Genomic DNA, 17,084 nt, shown 5'->3' with positions numbered 1-17,084 from the left:
AGTGGACAAAACTTTAATCCATAGTGCTCTGGGCCCTTACAAAGTATCCACAACATGAAGAAAAGTATCCCAAAATCTTAAGACCAGAGCAGCTGCTAAGCTATGCAAGGGGAGAAACTGACAGTGCTAGGTTGAAAAAAAAAAATAGCAAAAAATAAAAGCTCTTATTCTTGAAATGAAATTTTAGAAAGCGAATTTTTCTCTTCTGTATTTCCTGCAGATTTAGCTCTTCAGTGGCCATCTTCTCGCTCTTTGGGTGACCTTTCAGCTGTTACATTTCACTGCCTTCCCTCAAGGATATCTTTTCAATATCTTGCTAAATGGGAAGGGAAACGTGCAATGAGCAAAACTCTCCAAAATGGAGGCATTTCTGTTTCTGTACATACTTTGAGGATATATAAGCTGCAGAAAAGGGTCTCTTATTTCCAAAGGCCACAGATATTTATAGTCCTTTCTACCAGTGCTTCAGGAAACTGGCTCTTACATGGTAAAAGAAAACAAAACAAGTGTGGATTTCTTTGAGTACTGCACACTTTGTCAAAGAGAAAATCATTATTAATATAAACTAGAATTTAATTAGGGATTCCTGAATGAAATGGGAGAAGCTCCATGACCGAGCACTAAATTCGACAATAGGCTGGGAACATCATTTAATGTCGCTGTGAAAGAATATGCTGATCCCATCCACCTCTAGTGAAAAGAAAAAGAACATTAAAAAAAAAAAAAAAAAAGAAGAAGAAGAAGAAGAAGAGATGGTACTATTTTCTTTCTTGTCCTCATTTTTCCTGAAGTGAAGATTTGGATATGCTCTTTCTCACCTAACAATGGTTACTTCCCTTCTGCAGGACACAGCAAATTTGAAAGTCCTGTTCATCTACAAATTTTGTGCTGCCATTTACAAAAGACACCAAATTAACTATATTCAATCAGGCTGCATTTCTTATGTATCTTTACTTCTGATGAAGACCCTTACAAAGATTAAGAGACAAGCAGAACACTGCTTACTATTTTTAAAACATTTTAAGGGGAAAAAAATAAGACTTTGACATTGGAACACTGCTTTAGTCAGAGATTTTATATAAAAAATATATCATCTGGAAAAACAACAATGCAAAACCCCAAGGTCTTTAACATACAAGATTTCTAACTCCCTCCTTTCATCTTTTCTGATCTGTTGGGTAGTAGCAAGTGCCTTGTGTGGTCCCTTCTGCTCAAGTGTGCTTGACAGGAAGACTGTCAAGTTAAAAATGACTTTTTTAAAAGATAACTTAAAAAATAATTAATTCCCACAAATCACTGGGACAGCCAGGGAAGAGAAGCAGGAAAGGAAATGGGGAGAATTTACCACCCTGCGTGCTCATAAAATGGATCCGTGGAAACAGCAGGATGGTAAATTTCTCCAATTTCTTTGCTCGTGTTGCTCCGTAGCGCAGGAGCACTGGGCTCGGGAAGAAAACAAGAGTTATGAACCCCGAGGCTGCTGCGGTTCCCTGCAGCACAGCTTGCCTGGCAACACGGCTCTTCTCATCCGAGTGCACTGGAAGGGTAAAGCATCGCGTGGTGCAATGGGTACTGCCCAGCCAGCCTGCTAATACAGTCCCTACAAAGCCAGATTCCTCGTCAGATTGCCAAAGGGATGGCTGAGGAGAGGTAATAGGCATAGGAAAAGGTCATCTTCCTCTTCCTCATGCTCTTACACACTCAGTGAACATTTGGTAAAGAGTTAGTTCTCGACTCGTTAGAATTTTCACAATTTTTTTTTTGTTTCAAACAACCTTTTCTCTCCTTATTTTAGATATGTCTTTCCAATACAGCTTTATATTCTACCTACCAAATGGTGGGATATAATGAGTGAAGATTCATTTGCAGATTATCGGTATAAGCTTTAGCTCTCAACCTTTTGACCAGACTGTAAAATAAACTTGAAGAAGATTATTTCAGGCCCCTTTAAATCAGCATTGGAATAAGAACTGCACGAATGCACCTTCTGACAGGATCTGCCCATAACAGCTCTCTCTCTATGTAATTGAGCATAGATATAGTGGCAATTTCAGCAAAAATCACTTACTAACTTCTTCAATTAACATTATTTTCACAGGCTGGTTGAGGTGGGAAGGGAACTCTGGGTCCATCTGGTCCAGACCCTGCTCAAGCAGGGCCACCTCCAGCAGGGTGTGCAGGCCCATGCCCTGGTAGCTTTTGAAGGCCTCCAAGGAGGAGGATCCACAACCTCTCTGGGCAACCTGTGCCAGTGCTCTGTCACCTGCACAGCACAGAAATGCTGCCTGATGTTCAGAGGGAACCTCCCGAGCTTCAGTTTGCGCTCATTGCCTCTTGTCCTGCACCACTGATAAGAGCCTGGCTCTGTCCTCTCTGCAGCCTCCCTTCAGGTGTTTGTGCACATTGATGAGATCCCCTTGAGCCTCCTCTTCTCCAGGCTGAACAGTCCCAGCTCTCTCAGCCTTTCCTTACTGGAGAGCTGCTCCAGCCCCTTGTTCATCTTGGTGGCCCTATGCTGGACTCTCTCCAGTTGGTCCAGGCCTCTTGTACTGGGGAGCCCAGAACTGGACCCAGCACTCCAGATGCGGCCTCACCAATGCTGAGTAGAGGGGAAAGAGCACCGCTCTCAACCAGCAGGTGATCTTTTACCTAATGCAGCCAAGAATACCATAGGCCTTCTTTGTGGCAAGGGCACCTTGCTGGCTCATGTTCAGCCTGGTGCCCACCAGGACCCCAGGTCCCTTCCTGCAGCACTGCTTCCCAGCTGGGTGTCCCCCAGCATGTCCTGGTGCCTGAGGCTGTTTGCCACCACGTGCAGAACTTCACACTTCTCCTTGTTGAACAAAAGATTCTCATCAGCCCACCTCTCCGGCCTGCTGAGGTCCCTCTGGATGACAGCACAGCCCTCTGGTGTGTCAGCCACTCCACCCAGTTTTGTGTCAACTGAGAATTTACCGAAGGTGCACTCTACCCCTCATCCATGTCATTAGTGATGTCATAAAGATGTTACGCAGGACTGGAACCAGTATTGACCCCTATGGTACTCCGGGCCCAGCTGATCAGCCAGTTTTTGATCCACACCACTGTCTGTTCATCCAGCCCATGCTTCAACAGCTTCCCTATGAAAATCTTACGTGGGACAGTGTCAAAGGCCTTACTGAAGCCCAGGAAGACAACATCCACAGCTCTCCCCTCAACCATCAGACTGGGAATTTCATTTATTATTTACTATTCAACTTTACGTCAGTGTAGCTGAGAATAGTTTATTGACAGACATTAAAATCCATGAGATAAATGATCCTGTGAGCAATGCGCCCATCCTATACAAGAATTGTGCAAGGATTTGCACCGCTCAACAAATGAATGACTTAAATCACTCTGCTGTGAGGTCCACACATCATATGCTTAATTGATTGGTCAAGCATACTGGAGCAAAAATAAGGCAGTATTCTGTTATTCTTATCAAAATTTTACAACATTAGCCATGATGCAATTCTGATATGAATGCATAAACGTGGGTTTGAAACACAGAAGAGCCCAAAAGAGCCCAAATTTGCAGGAAATAAAACTAAATGATGTATGACAAATGCTAGCACTTAAAAGTGCTCTTATACTCACAAAATGAAGTCATCTTCCAGACAGATGAACAGTAGAGTTCTTAATGCTCTCTCTGTTTATAGGGGCACATGCTAGTCCCATGCAGAAGATTAATTTCTTTCATAAAAAAAGCAACACCAGGTAGGAAATTTTGAATCCCTTTATATGCTAGACTGATGATTTGGGGCAAGAGACTCAAAAGAAGGGCCCTTCAGCCATTTTATGAAAGATAGAGCCCTGGGTTAAGGCTGTGCATAAGAGTATGTTTGCAGTATAACTCCTGTTATTAGATTATATTATGATAACGAAAGAGCAAAAAAGGTAGTGAGAACAGAAGTGTAATTGCTCGAGTCACGATGCTAAGTAGTATTTAAGTATTTACTTATTCTTTAAGATCTTTTTAAGAAGTCTCCAATAATAAAGAGATTACAACAGTGCCTCTACTGACCTATGCAATCTTACCAATGACAAAAATGATAGCACCAATGTGAGGTTGTTTCTTGAATATCCCATCGGATTCAGTAAAATCAAGATTCAGCCAAAATACCTGCTGAATGCCTGTGTATTATTTGTACTGTACCTTTATGTTAACATTGTCACGGAACCTCTATCCCTTTTGATACTAAAACCAACTTCAGACTTTAAGTTGTAGATCTCTGCATCTATGTGATTTTGTAAACAACTGTCAAAAGTTTGAACTTAGGCAACAAATTTTAGGGTTTTCAATCTGTGACCTGACATGATTAATAAAATCTACACTTTTTCTGTTATCATTTCAAACACATACTGTACTTAAAACCCTTGATGTACTTACTGCAAAGCAAAAGCAAGATTTTTAGCACTTAGGAGAATACACTACTAATACAAAGAGACATTTCCTTGCATTAAGAAATGTTCTAGTGTAAATTAAACAGCTTTTGAAGAATTACACAGTTTAGGTTTTTAGCAAAACATAAGGCTCAGCTTTGCTCTCTGTGACATAAGTGCTGTTCCACTAGATTTTGCTTCCGTATAATATTTTGAAAGGAATGTCACCCTGCACCCACAATATGAATTATATGGCCTAGTTTTTCGATGTGCATCTTGATTATGTTCTGGCTGATGGACAAAGGTGCTCTGCTCCAGAGCCCTGCTCCCCAAAAACCCCAACCAGAGTCCTGTGAGCACACCATGGCTCCCTCTCTTTTTGCAAGTTAATTGTATTCCTGAGAAACGTAGATTACAGCTTTGTGACAATCGTGATATATTAACTCTTAATTAGTCAGGAAGCATTTTAAAGGGTGAAATTTTAAGGCATAAATGTACATACAAAGATTGTCCGCGAAGAGTTGGGTATCTGGAAGCTTAGTAATGATAATAAGCAGACTTCAGTCTTTAAATGACCAACTTAAAAATCTTGGTCTTTTAAATGACCAACTTAAAAACACTGTCAGGCAACTCCAGGAACCATTGTGAAAATACTGAGGAGGTTTTCATGCTGTTCCACGTGAGCCACCATAGAAACTCTCCTTACATAAACCCCTTCAGTATCACCTCAGCAGATACGAAGATTCAACAACCCAGGACGGGGACCATGGTGATTTCTTGGCTGTCTGGATCAGGAGGTCCTATCTCTGGCCTAAACCTGTGCTGTTAAATTTCTTTCACCTTCACTCTTTCCATAGGCCTAGATTTGGATCAAATGAAAACCACAATGATGACGTTATGACAGAATTTTCTGTCATACCTTGCTTCTGAGGTAGAAAATAAGCACAAAGAACATGCACTTCCCCTACAACGCTGCAGGACTACCAGAAACTATTCACCGCATGTTTAGGTTGTACATCTCCACAGTTCAGATCTTTAAAGCCCCATCTGGACACTTTATTTTATCTTCTTTTTTACTGCAGGATAAAACACAGTAAAAAGCAATCCCCAGAATGGGGACCCCAAGGAAGCAACACAAACCGCCTGTGGATAACAAGACTTATTGTTTAGACTACGGAAAAAGGACATAAATGGAAAACCATAAAAGTGATCCATGAGATTAAGGCTCCAAAAAACAACGCATTCCTACAGAAAACCAGGCTTTCTTCACATACAATATACTTCAATACACGTAATAGCATTCTGAAAAAAAGGGCTTTGCTCTCGGGCTACTCCAAGATGATTTTGGGGGCGTAAAGTTGCCTGTTCATCATATAGACGTTGAAAACGCAAGCAGTCTGCACAATGTTTTAGTGTCAGTTTTACTCTGGAATTGCTCCCCATCAGACAAAGATGACTGCCACACAGATACACCTCACCAGTGAGGAGGCCTGGAAAGTGACACCAGAATTTCTTGAGCTCTTGACAACATACTAATGACTTCTCCTCTCCCAAAAGGACCAATGCTCTACTGGAAACAGGAAACCCGACAATCACAGTATACCTAAAGGAAGAAAAATTCCTAGTTGTTTTTATTATTTGAGACCACCAGCCTAACTTTTAGCACATTAAGATAAATGCAACACGCCATAGGAATAACTGAATGTGCAAAATAAGCTCCCCTGATTTCCTGTAGAAACTTTTGCCTTCCCTACCCCAAAACAATACCCACTATTAAAAAAAAAAAAGACAAAAGACAATTTAATGAAGAAAAATAATGTATCATTCTTTCTACCTGGGGATACTTCAACACAGTTAAATGAATGCAGTTCTGTGCAGAAAGCTAGAATGCAAAGGAGTTTGCAGAACCCGGTTCAGAAATGAATACGGAACATTGCTTCAATTCTCATTGATGTGCCGGGGTCTAGTTAAAGTCCTTCTCTTTGGGTAGTGATAGACATTGCATTTTTGTTCTTCTGATTTAAGTAAATTTTGCTGCTATCAGTTTTCCATTGCTTTCCTTTCAGACACATTCTTAAAGCCCATCAATACAGTCACCTCCTGGCAAAACCAGACCAAGATTAAAGAAGAAGAATATATGTTTATCCTATATAGTCCACACAATCCAAATTTATCCTCCCAGTGACAGTATCAGATCATTGAAAAGAGAGGCAGGAGTTTGGTGAGAGAACAGAATGTCACAGGAGGATTTTAATTAGCCCACTGGGAAATTCATTCCCAAATGGTTACAGAAAAGTGGAAAGATAATAGATATAAGACACCAGAGATGGATTATATCAGCTTGTTATGAAATTCATTCATATTTCAGTTCCTCTTTGAATTAAAACTAAGCAGTCTTGCAAACCTGTACTGTGACAGCTGTCCCCATTCACAGCAGTAGTCTCAGAGATTTCTCACCCAAATGCCCGTGCCAGGCCATGAGCACACAGCAAAAGAGCAGATTATGCTCATCTTTGTCATCTCCCCTCTCAGCTTTATTTTAACCAACTGGAGTCTCTTTTTGGTATTTAGATGATAGGCTCACTGTGTCTTCTCTGTTACACACGTATGCTCTGTCTACTGCAACGGGTCTGGGAGCTCGACAGTAATAACACCAGAAAACTTGTTTGAATGTGACAACTTGATTAAAACTTACACTAAGCATTGCGCTATAGCCCATAATTACTGCTAGCATAGGAGTTTGGGTATAAAAAACCAGCTGGCACTGGGTTACCAAAGTCATTCAGAAGTGGTAGATGTTTATCAGTTAGACACTCTTCCACTACGTAAGTTAGCAATGTTACCTCATGTGCATTATAGAGTATTCAAAAGGAGAAATAAGTATTTACATAACTGATTCCATTTAGGAAGGAAATATATTCACTGAGCACTGGGCAGAAGTTAGTTCATCCCCTGCACGAATGGACAGATGACTTCAGCTTCCTGACCTGTACATGCAACTGCCCTTATTTGCTGCTATAGAAGTTTTATTCAGATACAATTCAAACTTCTACAAAAATTCAACCAATCTTGACACTGAACACAACTGTTTGAATTTATACAGATGCCTAAAGGAATAGATAAAGGCTAAAAAAGGCTTATCTCCTCCAGTATTAGAAAACAATGGTCTGTCAGAGTCAATTCACAAGTCTATCTCATAAAAAGTTCATCCTGTTGAAAAGGGCAGCTTAGCATGCGAAGGGAGCAGAAGAAAAGAAACAACTCAATGTAAGAGGCCAAAATAATTGACTCAGAAAATCTAAAGAGGAAAGAAAGGAGGATTCTTCTTGTCCCCTCCGCTGCATAAGCAATGGTTTACAGCAATACTATCACAGATCAGGGGTGCAGCAGGGATTTACAGTAAGAGGAATCTTTCCAGGTCAGCCATTATCCCTGTGGAAGTGCAGAATAAGCAGCAAAGTCTACCACAGTTCACCACATCACTCATATTGACATATTTCTTCCTCCAAAACTCCTTACCTCTTACAGGACGATTAAAAAAGTAAACTGTAGGCCTTCTGGAAAGTCAAGACGTTTATTACTCCAAGGAGAATTGATATAATCCCCCATTCTATTATATATATAGTTCCCCCACCCATCCACACACCACCACCCCAAAATCTGGCTGCTCTTTATAAGATATGCTTGTGGTTACCATTTCTTGAAGAAGGTTTTAATGAAGACAGAAGTTTAACAGAAGGCACTGCAGAGCAAATGTGATATTAGGGGAAAAAATAAGACTGCCTCTGTTCTCAGCCTCTCAGAGTATTTTTATATTAAAGACTTAAATGCAACAAGGGCAATCGTTTTTGCTGTGCAGAGAAATTATTACGCTTTTGCAAAATGAAACAAAATTCTGATTGGTAGGGAAAGGAAGACAAGGCTACAAATGCTGCCCTAATGCCAAATACTCAGGGATGGTAATGAAGAAGAAGTGGTCTCTAAGCATGCTGAGAACACAGATCGCATTGCCCAAAGTTCAACATTTGGAAATGTGCACCCAGCAGCCCTCCGGCACTGTGGAGTGTACCCTTTTTCTCACAGCTGCCTTTGAAATGCATCTTTCCATAAGCAGAGAAATATGATCAGCTCTTTGTGACTTACAGACTTTCGGTACAAAATGATTGTTCTGGGACTTTTAACTGCACCTCAGCACCTTTCATTACAGAAGCTTGCAGCCAGTTGCTCAAATAACATCCACAGATGGCAACCGGTAGCCGCCTGGAGAAAGACAGGTTGGAGAACTTCAGAAGACAAAACTATTCTTCAAACTGGATCATGTATCTGCAACTTGGACCTAAACATGGAATAAAAGGATCAGAAGCAACCTGCTACTGGAAGGGCTCACCACAACAGACAATGGTATATTATGAACTCACATCTAAACTGAAAGAAGTCTCTGAAGATGATGTATCCCAGGGAGAAGAGGAAGAACCAAAGTGCTGAAGCTCCCTGAAAAACATATCAACTAAGATATATTGACAACGTCTTACCCCTTTGGAGGTATGAAAGCATGGAGTCAAGTACAGCTCTCCAAGTGCCCTTTATCATCCTTGTGCATCTTTCAAGGTACACGCTACCTGGCAGTGACGGAAGGAGAGCGGCAGACTAAGGAATGCCAAGTGAGCTCCTGGATGGGTAGCCTTGTTCTGCAAAACCAAATCCTGCTATTCCCTTGTTCTGTCAGGAGCCTTGGAGCGAGAGGAGAAGGTGTCTTTGAGCTTGGACAGCTTCCAGTCAGCCAGAAGGGATTACAGAGGCAGATCTGTGCATCTGCCCAGCCCAACTGTATCACCGCACAGCCAGACCTGGGGATTTCTGTCCACCCAGTTGAGGGTGATGCGAGAAGCCCGAGCTGCCTGCCTAGAGCTGAAAGCAAACACCAGACCGGATGAAATGCAGAAGCCATTTGCCCACGGAGGGCGTGCAGCCTGGCAGAAAGCAAACCCGGGGAACCAACGACTTGCCCTGCTGCCTTGGAAGCGACAGCACAGGGAAGCCCTTTGGCTGAGACTATAAAAGTAAATAAGAACTGAAAGGTCATCGCCTACCTGTTGTTTCCTCAGCTGGACACCTTTCCACCACGGGCACAGGGTATATGAAGATTTTTTTGTCTTACTACTAAAAGCCTCTACCTCTTCAACAGCCTGTACCCAAACTGGCAAGCAGACCACGACCGAGCTGCAGGTGCAGACTCCTGACGTGACAGATTATTAGGTTTCCTCCTGTTTGTTTTCCATCTCAGCACTTTGTAATGCTACCAATTAAGGGCTAAATTTATAACGGATGCATTTTTCTAAAATGAATTTACTCAATACTTCTCACTTGTAATGCGATTATTTTTTTCTTACGGTGTCCTAAAGTGTTTTACGAAATTAAAAATTACAGCTAGCTCTAAGACAGCCACAAAATATTGAAACCTATTCTAAGCAGCATGGTATGAACCACCAATTACCATAAAAAAACCTATTAATTTAATATGTCAAAGCTAATTGTGGTAGCCCACCCAACACTTCCAAATAAATAATTAACAGCTGAATTTAGGAGCATGAGGTAATCAATTTCCCTGCTGCTTATGAAATGCATATGAAATGTTTAAAAACTATACTGGTATTATTTCAAAAGAAGGGAGCCTTTGCATAAGGAGCATGCTATTTCTGAGAGTGCGAATGTATATGTATGTGACAGGAAAGGAAAAGATGGAAAAAGAATATTTCATCACTTATTTACAGCCCTAATTTATAGAAATTTAAACAGAGAGCTCACATAAGTATTCTGTTTTTCCCTTCCCCTGGTAAAAGAGAAGTACAGGACCTAAGAGAAAAGTGGAAGAACAGTCTGAGTCCCTCGTACTACACTGATATGCATCTAGTTGCACAAAGGAACTTGAAAATACTCCCTGCATGGTTCAATGCAGAAAACATTTTATACTGTGAATAGTTAACCATGAATTTAATTCTCACATCATATATTTTTGCCGTGGAGTATCACTCACACAACTCTTTTCTCATTCTCAAATTGGCTTATGATTTTGGATCAACAGATCGATCTTGGATCAACAGACCAATTGTTTTTTCCAATGATTCAAATAATTCTAAAAAGGTGTTATTCTGTTGTGCAGAGAAGTGAAATCATCTCAGTATCATAACAAAAGTAACTATTTGAGATAGTGATGGTATTGAGTCCCTTATAGACTCCCATCCTCCTTATAGATTCATAAAATGATGCTGATGTAGCCCATGGTTAAATGATGTTTTATAGAGTACACGGTCTTTAGATATATGGCTCTGCAAATTCTGCGAGGTTTGTAGGTAAATACAGATCTGACGTGACTGCTGAAATACCGAACTTTGTGGCTTCACTCACATTTTACCATCCCTGCTAGTACTGCTAAACCTTTTTCTCCCCCAAATATCTGCCACAAGTATCTGAGAGACTCATCTCTCTGGCAGCGAGCTATGGTCAGGGTCTAGACGTGTTTTGAGCATATTGCAGAGATTGCTCCAAGCTTCTACATATGTTTCTTCCTGGTTTTGTACAGGTTCTCATTAGAGGCATCTAGTCCTATTTGTATCAGTAGCATAACAAGGGGCAAACAGCACGAGGCCTGCATCATGCTTTGGTAAAGTCCTAGTTCCACTACTCACAGGTATTGAAGCCAACAGTCCATTTAAGTATGTCTTCATTGCTTCTGGATAGCTTCTGGATAATGTAAATCCTGAAGCTGTCCCAAGAGCACTGAATTACCAGCTGTCCTCTGAATGGGCGAGCTGGTTGAGAAGTGATATGGTTCTAATATGGTTCCTAAATGCACTAGTTTTAAAGATAAAATCCCCAGAGCCACGAATAACATCATAATTTGTGAGAATAAAGTCCATTAGAAACAGCTGGGAAAAGGCAGCTACCATTAGGCATGACTAACTCTTGTGAGTACCTGAAAAGACACCTGAAGTATTTTTAATGCTTTTTATTATTTTTACACAGAAATTGTTGTCATTACCAGGTCAGGATGTTGCCTCTTCAAGACTGCAAAAACCTGCTTCTCTCCAAATCTGTTCTCTAATGTCCCCATCCAATTTCTTGGGAAGCTGAATTCAACGTTACAGTCTGAGCCCTTTTTAAAAGACCACTGTGAAGCAGTTACCTGTTAGTTCCTAACGTTCCTACCTTCATCAGACTTTTTTTGTTGTAGTAGAGTATCGGCCTGAAGTAACCTGATTTTCACTGCAAGACTCTTTTAGGGCTATGAAAAAGCAGGTTGGTTTCTTTCAAATTAGCATCAGCATAATTTAAAAAAGAAAAAAAAAACTTTTATGCAATGCTGTTGGCTTAGAAGACTAAGCATATGGAACAGGCTACTCATTCGGGAGGTTGTCTTTGTGCCAGTGTATGACGCAGGCAATAACAGACAAGATTTGCTTTTCTTTTTTTTTTTTTTCAACAATAAGTTGATATCTGATCCTCTCCATTAGAGTCAGCATTTGCAAAGATTCATGCTACTGGCTAGCTGCTCTTACCATGTAAAAGTGAATCCTTGATATTTTATATGAATAAGAATGCATTTTAAGAATGCAAAGGAAAAAAAATGCAGCAATAGCATATCAGAGGGTTAAGTTTACCCAAAGCCTTACAGAGTTACATTAAAGGCTTCCTAAGCAGCTTCTCTAAAAGAGTATTAATGGTTTTAAAGTAAGTATTAGGTATAGCAAACCTTTACAGTAAAAATCCGTAAGTAAACTCATCCCCAAAAAATCACAAATAGATCGATTTTTTTTGGCAATTCCTGTGTAAGTATCTAAGATTGCAAGCTGGAATTAATTAGGTGCCATTACTTTTACTGAGCTACAGTTACTGTCAACCTGTCTTGGAGAAATAATATAAAAAAGACCAAAAGTCAGAGATTTAAAAAGAGGTTCACAAAGGAAATATTAAACAGAAATAATAGTATACCCCTTCTACTTCTTAGAAAACTGACATAACAATAAATAACCAAGGCCAGGGAACTGCTAAGGACAACACAGACCAGTCAGAGATGGGCTCTTCCCAAAAGCACGTATTTTCATTAGAATACATACAAATGAATGCATCTGTATTTATTCAAGTAACAAAGGCTATTCTTAGAGAGTGGAAGACCTGTCATGAAAATCAGTAGTTTAGAAACTGATGTAGGAGGGTTATGATAGAGATCTATAAAATCATGAGTGACATGGAGTAGGTGAACAGGGAACCAGCTCCTCTACCAGAAACCATGGAGAAAGTCAAACAAAAGTAGCAGATGGCACACTGAAAACAAAGAAAGGATATGCCTCACCACACAATCGCAGTTAAGCCAAGATAACTTATCAATGCAAAAGGTTTCCTCGAATTCAAAAAAAGCGATCGGACAAAAGGATTGGAAGAGAGATTCAGCGAGATCTATTAAATACAGCACTGCTCCTTCTTGGGTGAGCCTTCAACTGCTATGAAGATTGCTAAGAAGTGCTGTGTTGACTTGATTCGTGTACCATTCCCCAGGGTCTACTGCCGAGCACTGTCAGAGACAGAATCCTGGACCAGAGGGATCGTTAATCTAACCCTGAAATGGCCTTTGTACGTCTTTTATGATAAATGACAAAAAAGACAATAAAGTCTTGCTTCTACTGACATGTTGTGTTAAAAAATTTGCAACCACATAAACTGGCAAAAAGAAATAAAAAATTTCCTTTTGTATTTGCCATTGGTAAGACTAACCTTGTAACCAGTATGCAGTTCTGGTGTCCCCTTCTGAGAGGTAATGCAGAACGATGGGGACGTAGAAAAGGGGGAAAAATAACTGAAGGCTCAAATAAATATTTTTCAGTGACAAACTTAAAAAGCTTAAGCTGTTTAGCTTATAAAAAGATTGAAAAATTACTTGATTAGTGTGTAAGTATCTCTATGGAGTGAAAATGGAGAGTAATAAAGGACTCTCTAATTTAGTGGAGAAACAATTTAGTTTAGTAACAAAGAATGGAAGCTGGAGCAGGAGAAGTTCAGATTAGGAACAAAGCTGGGAGAGTGGGTCAAGCAGTGCCACAGACCAGGCAGGGAAGAGGGGGATTACTCCTATCCGAGCTCTTCATGTAAAGACTGGTGCCTTGCTGTAATCAAAATCAACAATGTTTTAGCAAGGAGTGACATGGAAGTTCCCACAGATCAGGCTGAGTGGTATCTTTTCACTAAAGATGTTTATAAATCCCGTGGACTCACGGATATCTACTTGCAGTGGTTAGTGGGAGAGGAATTGGGAATGACGAGAGTGGCTTTCACTGGCGTGGCTCAGGTAAACCGGGGGATAAGAGGAAACAACCCCTGGCTCGAGGTATGGATTCAATCCCTCGTGGCTCTCAGTGCTTTCCTACTCCTCAGTCACCTTCTGCAGATAAACAGCAGGGGAGGACAGGAGCCTGGGGTAACGCATACTCATAAAGATGTCCGTGGAAGACAGGGAAGACAAAGACAAAACATTAAGCATAAAACGAGAACAGAAATTACAGCTTTTCTAGATATCATAGATATAAAATAGATGACAACTGAGTTGTTTTGGAAAAGCAGGAAGTCTCTGGCAGGGATCTAATTTTATTGGGTCAAAATAGTCATTAACAAAGAGTTGTCTACAGAAAAGAAGATCATTTCCCAAATATTTTGCTTAAATGTATGGCTTTATAAGGAGACACCACATACATATATTTGCTTGTATTTAATATAAAGGGGAGGAGAGATCGAATCAGATGTCTGCAAGAACGAGGAGTTTTTCCATTTTCTCAGACTCGGAGGTTTTCATAAAACTGATTCACTGCTCACTATCTCACATATTTACTCATTTGGCAGACTAGTTTCCCCAAAAGGCTATTTCAATTCAACAATGCCTGTACAGCAGAAACAAAAGCTGGTAAACAGGGAACGATGGATGTTCGCTCATATAAGACAGTGTGAGAATGGAATGGCAAACACCTCATCTAGACTTCTTCAAAACAAATAGAAGAATACAAAAATATTCATTACCAAGAAAGAAGGCAGCATCGAAAAACAAATGGGAGTTATAGAAAGGAGGGAGGGCAGGATGAAGACAGAGCTGATGTGAAAGCCGGGATGGATATGACTACTCTGAACTTGTGCTACAGAACAGAGGTGCTTTCTCTCGGCAGGAAAAAGCAGTACGCTCATCTCTAGTTCACACAGGAGGCAAAAGTCGAAAACATTTTGCGCCTCTTGCAAGCAGAGCGTGGGTCTGAAGGCACTGCTGCTGCCGCTGCTAAGTGAAACTTAAATTGCATCCTCTTATTCTATTACCATGCTATGTTTCCAGTATTGGTTTTTGTCATTTTAAATAACTACATCCAGTGCATCTCCCAGCAGGCTGGTCTGTGGACCAAGAGATTTCACTATCAGCTATTTTCTTCATTTTCTTTTTCCCAATGCAGTTATATTGCGTGGAGTTACAGCTGCCCATGCACCGTTGATGAATTTCTGTAAACAGCTCAGCAGTGGGCAGGGGTAACTGGATAACACGAGAGTCCTTTCCCTAGTTTCTTCCTTAGCAGTGACCAATACAAGTGACAGTGACAAGAGCAGAGGCACTGAGGGGACCATTAAGCTTTCTGAGACTTTGGTGTGTCAACCGGAGACTGTCAGATCCTGGCCTCAGAGTCACTGAGGTTGGCAGGGATCTCTGGAAACCAGCTCGTGCCCAAGGCAGGGGCAGCTAGGGCAAGTCGCTCAGGACCATACCCAGTAGCTGAGTATCTCTGAGGACAAAGGCTCCACAGGCTGTCTGGGCAACCTCTGCCAGTGCTCAACCACCCTGAGTGAAAAAGTGCTGGTTTCCATCCAGATGGAACTTCATGTTTCACTCTGTGCTCATTGCTGCTTGTCCTGTCAGCAGGCTCCACCAAGCAGTCTAACTCCATCTTCTTTAGTCCCACCTCTCTGGGTATCTACAAGCATGGACAAAATCCCCTGAACCTCATCCCTGGGGTAAGCAGTCCCAGCTCACTTCCTAAGCCCACGTCTCTCGTGTCCTGGGGAGCCCAGCACTAGGCCCAGCGCCCCAGATGGGTCTCCCCAGTGGTGAGCAGAGGGGAAGGAGCACCTCCTTCTGCTGGGAATGCTCTGCCCAAAGCAGCCCAGGACACTGCTGGTCATCTTTGCCACAAGGGCGTGTTGCCACCAGGACCCTAAGGTCCTTGTCTGCACAGTTGCTTTCCAGCCAGCTGGCCGCAGGCCTGTGCTGGTGTATGGGGTTATTACTCCTCAGGGAGTCATTTCATGCTTCTCTTATTACTCTCCAGGGAGATTTCATGCTTCCCTTTGTTGAACTCCAGGAGGTTTTTGACAGCCTTATCCTTCAGCCTGTCAAGATCCCTTTGAATGATGCCGGCCACTCCTCCCAGTTTCATATGAACTGCAAAGTTGTGGAGGGTGCATCCATCCCACCATCCAGGTCACTACTGAAGAGGTAAAGCAGTGTTGGCCACAGGATCAATCCCTGAAGTAAACTACCAGTGACTGGCCTCCACCTGGAATTTGTGCCACTGATCGCAATCACTCAAGCCTGGCATTTCCAACAGTTTCCAGTCCACCCCACTTTCCATTTCTCCAGCCAGACTTCATCAGGTTGTCTATGGGAATGTTATGGAAACGGTGGCAAAAAATGTGCTCATGAAATTCAGGGTAGTGATCCTACTGCTTCTCTCACCTCCTCAGGATCTGAACTCCATCATCCCATGGTCACTGCAGCCAAGGCCCCTGACCTTAACATCTCTGTCCAGTTCTTCCTTGTTTAAAGTGTTAGGTCCAAGCAGATTACATCCTCCTTGATCATCTATGTCTGAAAGCTGTCATTAATGCACTCTAGAAGCTTCCTGAATTTCTTGTGACTAACTCTTTTGTCCCTCCATCCTGGTCTCATCTATTTCTTCCTAAACTGGAAGTTAGTAGGGGGAATCCCACCACATCATTGCCTGCATTAGTCTGTCCTCTGACCCCAACCCATCAGCTCCCAGCTGCCACATTGTTAGTTTATATCCTTCTGTCTGAAGCTTTTGCACTGCTTATGTGTTTGTTCTATGTTTTATATTAAAATAAGAGGGACAAAGTGTTCTGGTTTATCTTCCCTATTCACTCTGCTGCTTCCTGACTGCCTTTCCAGGCACCATGCTCAACTTACATAAGCTTCAAATTGAAAACAAAAATTAGAGTAGGAAAGACTACATTAATAAAATATTAAGAAAATATTTAGTTAGGAGTCACAGCTGGAAAGGTTTGCTGGCAATTGATATTTTGGAGTTTCCCTGATCCTACTATAATTCCTCCATTTCTCCCACTGTGAAATCAGCACATTTTAGATTTGAACTTCTTAAGCTAAAAGCATGTTCAAGAACTTCTTTATTTTCCATTGGTTTGGGAAATTCTGCAAATAAAGTGTTGTTTTAACAGTTTGCATGAAAACATAACAGTGACTAAGATCTATTACACTCCATTTCCAGCCCAGACACCTAGAGAATTAGCTAAATGTGCACAATTTACCTCCTACGTAAATGAAGATTATGGTTAACTCTGTTGAAGTCAATGTAGTTAAGGCAGTGGAACATAAAATAAACTGGAATAAAGTCTAAAGCACT

At 41.3% G+C, this 17,084-nt stretch overlaps 1 protein-coding gene across 5 annotated transcripts in view; it reads right to left on the bottom strand.

Moving 5' to 3' along the window:
- TRAPPC9 (trafficking protein particle complex subunit 9) overlaps positions 1-17,084 on the bottom strand; it is a 464,677-nt gene that overhangs the window by 65,678 nt on the left and 381,915 nt on the right. Inside the window, exon 23 of one of the 5 annotated variants that reach the window (XR_014580943.1) lies at positions 1-17,084. This exon is cut by the window's left edge and continues 16,839 nt beyond it; it is cut by the window's right edge and continues 19,174 nt beyond it. The exons of the other annotated variants lie outside the window; for them this stretch is intronic. The gene's annotated coding sequence lies outside the window, so the exon portion shown is untranslated. 5 annotated transcript variants of the gene reach the window in all.

Source organism: Anser anser, assembly GCF_964211835.1.
Source record: "Anser anser genome assembly, chromosome: 2".
NCBI classification, from domain to species: Eukaryota; Metazoa; Chordata; class Aves; order Anseriformes; family Anatidae; genus Anser; species Anser anser.
The sequence above is the reverse complement of the archived record's forward strand: the minus strand, read 5'-3'. Positions and strand labels throughout refer to the sequence as shown.